Source organism: Oncorhynchus keta, chromosome 20, assembly GCF_023373465.1.
Source record: "Oncorhynchus keta strain PuntledgeMale-10-30-2019 chromosome 20, Oket_V2, whole genome shotgun sequence".
NCBI classification, from domain to species: Eukaryota; Metazoa; Chordata; class Actinopteri; order Salmoniformes; family Salmonidae; genus Oncorhynchus; species Oncorhynchus keta.
Genome location: NC_068440.1, coordinates 9,258,914 through 9,264,913, shown reverse-complemented (window position 1 = coordinate 9,264,913; position 6,000 = coordinate 9,258,914). Strand labels below are relative to the sequence as shown.

At 39.1% G+C, this 6,000-nt stretch overlaps 1 pseudogene; it reads right to left on the bottom strand.

The window, feature by feature from the left end:
• Positions 1-463: 463 nt before the first annotated feature.
• On the bottom strand, positions 464-4,322 carry LOC118399311 (proteasome subunit beta type-8-like; annotated as a pseudogene).
• Positions 4,323-6,000: the final 1,678 nt, after the last annotated feature.

Below are 6,000 nucleotides of genomic sequence, written 5' to 3'. Positions count from 1 at the left end.
AATCTTCCCAGCATGAAATAGTATATATTTATTTTGTGTTTATTTATTTTTATTCTAAAATTTCAAATGACAATATTCAGATATTTTCTTTTCACATTGTCCTTTTCAGAATGGTTCCAGCATCAATGGTGGATGCGTAACCAGTTGCGTAACTAGGCCAGCACAGTTCAGCTCGGCTCAGCTTGGTTTGGTTTAGCTCAGTGGTATGAAAAGGTTATTAGACCTCTTGGGGAACAAAAATGTCATATCAGCCCTGTTTTTTTCTCCAAATACCTGTGAGATCTAACAAGAGTTTATTGTAAAACACATTAGAAAGTTCTGTGGCAGGAGAAAATAAATTCTAAATGTGAACTTATATTTGAAAGACAATTTTAAAGATTTTATTTTGTTCAATATTTGAAATAAAATAATTGTCTTATACTCATAACCACATTGTTAAAAAAAAATACTATGACAGTTCTCTAAAAAAGTATTTTATTGAAGACAGTGACTGCCATTTAATGTTGCCCGAGAGAAGGTCACGGCTCCATGATACTTATTATTTTACATACTTATTTGACTATGTTTATGATGTATTGATGTAACCGTGAATATAGTTTTAATGGGTCAGATTTGCTTCTTCTCATTGTAAAAGTGGTGGTACACGTCACCAATATCCTCTTGAGAAACTTTGATCCAACCAGTCTCTCTCATGTGATACAGTGCAAATAACAAAGACAAGCACACACACACACACACACACACACACACACACACACACACACACACACACACACACACACACACACACACACACACACACACACACACACACACACACACACACACACACACACACACACACACACACACACACACACACACACACACACACACACACACACACACACACACACACACACACACACACACACACACCATTATAAACCAGGTAATAAGCTCAGACTTACTGTTGACTGTTCCCCCAGAGTAAGCATCTCTGTGTGTAGCATGAAAGATGGCCCTCTGTGCCAAATCATAGGCTTCTGGAACAGACAAGTCATATTGGGAGCCACTGTCCATCACACCATAGTTACCAGACCCAGTGGTGAGCATGTTTCCACACAGTCTCAGACCATTGTCATCAACGTAATACAGCCCAGGACCCTGCAATCATAATAACAATAATAATCATCATGAATGTCTATTAGTAGCAGGCTGACAATACAATTTCAACTAATGAGTGTTTGTTAATTACCCACTAAAAGAGCAAACTTCATAGTCAAACCGTATACAAAACAAACCCATCTGACCGATGATATTACTGAATACTGACATTATCAAATGACCGATGATATTACTGAATACTGACATTATCAAATGATTGACCATATCATTGATCACTTGTTAATAAAAGACTAGACTAGATAATCTATTCTAACAGTGAGACACACAAACCAGGCAACCTGAAGGGCCTAACTTTAACTTGCCTACTTGTCCCAGCCACATATCATTGTGCCCATGGAGAGACCCATCCCTCTGTAGTTGACCACCATGTTGGCAAGGAGCGTAGAGGCAGCAGATACTGAGATCCTCTCTTAGTTCCTCAGCTTGTAGATCCTTAAATTAAATGGGGGTTGGGGGAGAATTGAAAAATATAGGATGGGGAAAGATGTATACATCGTCTAATATGGCATCAAGATAAACACATTTACAGGAGGAGTTGGATATTCAGCTCATTCGTCCCTTGGTATGCATAGAGTAACTATAGGCCTACACAGAGATCTGAATATACAGGGATTTGAAACTATCTACCGTCTCTACCACTGCCCCATCAATCTAAATAAGAGTGTAGCTCACCCTGTGAGTCTTCAAGTCAACAATGAGTTATTTTGAAAGCTTGCCATGAGGAATGTGTGTGACCTAAGATAATAGCCACATCGGTACTGCCTCGCTTTCCTCTCTTCACCTGTGACTTCCTGTCATTTCCCCACAGACCACAAAGCCCTCGACGTCGTCACAATTTCAAAATGTGAAATGTGTTCTCTATGAAATACAATGTGTTCTCTATGAAATACAATGTGTTCTCTATTAAATAAAATGGGGTTTCTATGATTATTTTAGAATTTGTGTCACAAAAAGTGACCAAATTTGGCCAATAATGTGGTTGTTTGCCTAACTCTAATATCATCCACTGACTAGATAGCAGCAAAGGCCATCTATTAGTGCCTTATAACCATTATTTTCTGGAAAATGTCTAAGTGGGATTCTTGAGATGTTACGACTCTGAAGTCAACCCATTGAAGTTGAATTTTAAAAGGGGTAAGGTAAGAGTTAAGGTAGGGTTAGGTAAGGGTCCTGGTTAAGGTTTAGGGTAAGGGTAGGGGTTAAGGTTAGGATTAGAGTTTATGGTAGGGACATCCCAAGGGCATCAGTAACCATGATTTTATACCTTAATGCTCTTAACTCTTTGCAGTAGTTTTGGGAGCTCCCAGCTATGATTTGACTGCCAATACATAATCAGTTACTAGGCAAACTAGGAAGGATCAGGTTCTGATGAGCCAGTAAGTAAGGAAACCGCCAACTACGGAAACTTCTGAAGCCAACCCATTCTTGCATGTAGCCAACACAGCAGTTGAGTAGCCAACACAGCAGTTGACTATCCCTTGTGATTGTCCTCAATTTTGTTATTGTGCCAGTTCCCTCCACTTCTCGTGACCTAATTCCAGATCTGAGTTTAAATGATTTGAAATCATGTGGTGGGGGCAGTGTGCTGAAATATTATACGCCTGTGGGGTGCAAACCAATATTTCATTATATACACTAGATGACTGATAGGGGGCGACGTGTTGAAGCCGCCGTGCCTCCATCTTGGCATTCTCCCACTATCGTAAAAAAAAATATTTTGGAAGCTATAGAAATTAATGTATTAATGTTTACATTTATTTTTGCCACATGCATTCTATTACAGACGCCTTCATTCATACTTTTAAATGATATTATATGAGCTAAACATAAAAAATGACTAAATAAAAAAACATATAAAAAGTATCATTTTTAGGAATTACGAATGTTTACTGTCCCTACCGCAACAAAAATACTTAAATACATGTTATTTTGTCCTTGAAACATTTCATTGAAATATTGTAGAATTTCATTCATTCCTGTGGAGCAGGGTTTCCCAAACTCTGTCCTGGGGCTCCCCTTGGGAGGGGGGGTCCACTATATCATATGATATCACAGTAATATCATACATTGGAAACCCTTTTCAGTTATCTTGGTTACTGAAATAGACTTTGGCAAATGTGGCTGCTGCAGCTACAACAAACTATTATGACCCCTCAATGGAAAGACGACACTCTCACAAACACTCTACGAGCCCCAGAAGCTTAAAGTCAGCTTCCTTAAAGTATCATTTTCAGGGATTACTTAATGTTACTTTCCCACTACAACAACAAACATACTTAAATACATCACTTAAGTCATTTTGTCCTTGAAACATTTCATTGAAATACTGCAGAATTCCATTTGTCGGAGGACTGCTCTTACTGGGGAGTGACTTCAAAGCCTCTCAATAGCCAATAAAAAGCATCAGATTTGGCAGGGAGTGGTTACACCATGGCAGGTTCACTACACTAGTTCCTATCTCTTGGATAGGTAACATGATAGACCTTTGCTCCATAAATGGTTTTACAGTCAGCTGGGGTCACAGAAGAACAATAGAGAGCGTGTGCCACTCAAAATGAAGGGAAGAATACAGTACAATACAATACCTTAAAATCAAAACAACTCACACCCAAAAAAATGAAGTTTCCATCACTGATGTAAAAGTATCTTACATTTAGCAGACACTCTTATTCAGAGTGACTTCCAGTAGTAAGTCTTTTGACCTTTCCCTAACTGTCTCAACTCTCTAACCACTTGGCTGCTTGCCGATCTCTAACTGCATTCAATATTTACATCAACTTGGCTTTATACATGTCACTGTCATGATGTGTATGGGATTTACAGTATATTAGGAGGTTGTGAGTATTGGTCAGAGTGAGAGTGAGAAAAGGACATCACTATTTACAGTTCAAACAGTAGCATTGCTCTGGTCAATGTGGCGCATCGTCTTCGGTGAACCGTCTCTCTCTTAGTTTGTAGTAGCTCCCATTCCTGTCCATCAACTCCTGGTGAGTGCCCTGCTTCTGGACAGTCCCCTGGTCAATCAGAATGATCTGATCTGCCCTCTCAATGGTCTTCAGCCTGTGAGCGATCACCAGCAGGGTCTGGAAGGGGCAGATAGCCTGGACCTTTAAATGTTTAATTGACAACAAAATCAACATGAACGAAATGGCCATCTCAGTCTCAGGACTTCAACCCCATTGAAAACCTGCGGTTTGAATTAAAGAGGGCAGGTCATAAGCTCAGACAAAGGTGGTCAAGGATCTGGAAAGATTCTGTATGGAGGTATGGTCAAAGAGCCCTCTCAATGTGTTCTCCATTTTCATAAAACATTTTTGAAAAAGGCTCAGGGCCGTTATCCTTGCGAGGTGAGGCATTGAAAGATATTGAAAACAGGGGTGGCAATAATTTTGACCCCTATCTTTTTAAGAAGAAAAAAATATTAGTTGTTAAAAAATATATATTTCTTTTAGCAATTGTATTAGTGTAAAATAATATACACTACCTTTCAAAAGTTTGGGGTCACTTAGAAATGTGTTTTTGAAAGAAAAGCACATTTTATGTCCATTAAAATAACATCAAATTGATCCGAAATACAGTGTAGACATCGTTAATGTTGTAAATGGCTATTGTAGCTGGAAACGGCTGATTTTTAATGGAATATCTACATAGGCGTACAGAGGCCCATTATCAGCAACCATCACTCCTGTGTTCCAATGGCACGTTGTGTTAGCTTATCCAAGTTTATAATTTTAAAAGGCTAATTGGTCATTAGAAAACCCTTTTGCAATTATGTTAGCACAGCTGAAAACTGTTTTGCTGATTTAAATAAGCAATAAAACTGGCCTTCTTAGACTAGTTGAGTATCTGGATCATCAGCATTTGTGGGTTCGATTACAGGCTCAATATGGCCAGAAACAAAGACCTTTCTTCTGAAACTCGTCAGTCTATTCTTGTTCTGAGAAATGAAGGCTATTCCATGTGAGACATTGCCAAGAAATCCAGCCCCAATTGCCAAGAAGCAGCCCCAAAATCTCACCAATGACTATGGCTTTTCAAATCACCCAGTATTGCTATCTGCAGCGTTAGTTCTAGGCAAATGTTACAATTCTTCAGACAGTAGGTTACTTAAGGAAAAAAACTAAAGGAGGGTGGTGTTATGCAAACGTCGACCAACCCAAAGGTTGCTTATTCAAATCTCATCACGGTCAACTTTTGCAACTGCTTACTACTTTTTAGCTACTTTGCAACTACTTGCACGTCCCCTAACCCTTTAACATAACTCCTAACCTTAAATCCTAACAGAACATAGCATATCATACTAAAGCAGTTGAACATATCAGATCAGACTAAAGCTGTTGAACGTAATATATCATACTAAACGGGTCAAAATCAAGCCAGACATACGATACTATACGTCCTACAATTAGTTTTATATTGTACGACCGCTATTGCATTGGTAAGTCAATGTAATGTTACCTAACGTAAAGTAACCTATGCTAAATGGAGTGGCACATATTTTAGTAAAATATTATACGTCAGCCAGCGTCCTTGTTTAACAGCAGCATTGAGTATCAAAGACTAAATAGCAGTCACAAGACACAGGATTTGGTGTTGGCTTGTTTTGCTTGGTGAAGTATACTGAAATGAAAGTGAAAGCAAAGGCCGAAAGTACTTGCAACGTGGCGGGATTGCAAGCCAACTGATTTGGCATGGAGTGGTTGCACAATTGCCGCTTCACCCAGACATATCAAGTTATTGTCGGCCATTTTGTGATGCCAGAAGGTCTTGAGATGAGATGGCCGCTGGTATTTTCACCTTTGTGCTCTCCCTCCATCCCTTCTTATCGGTATC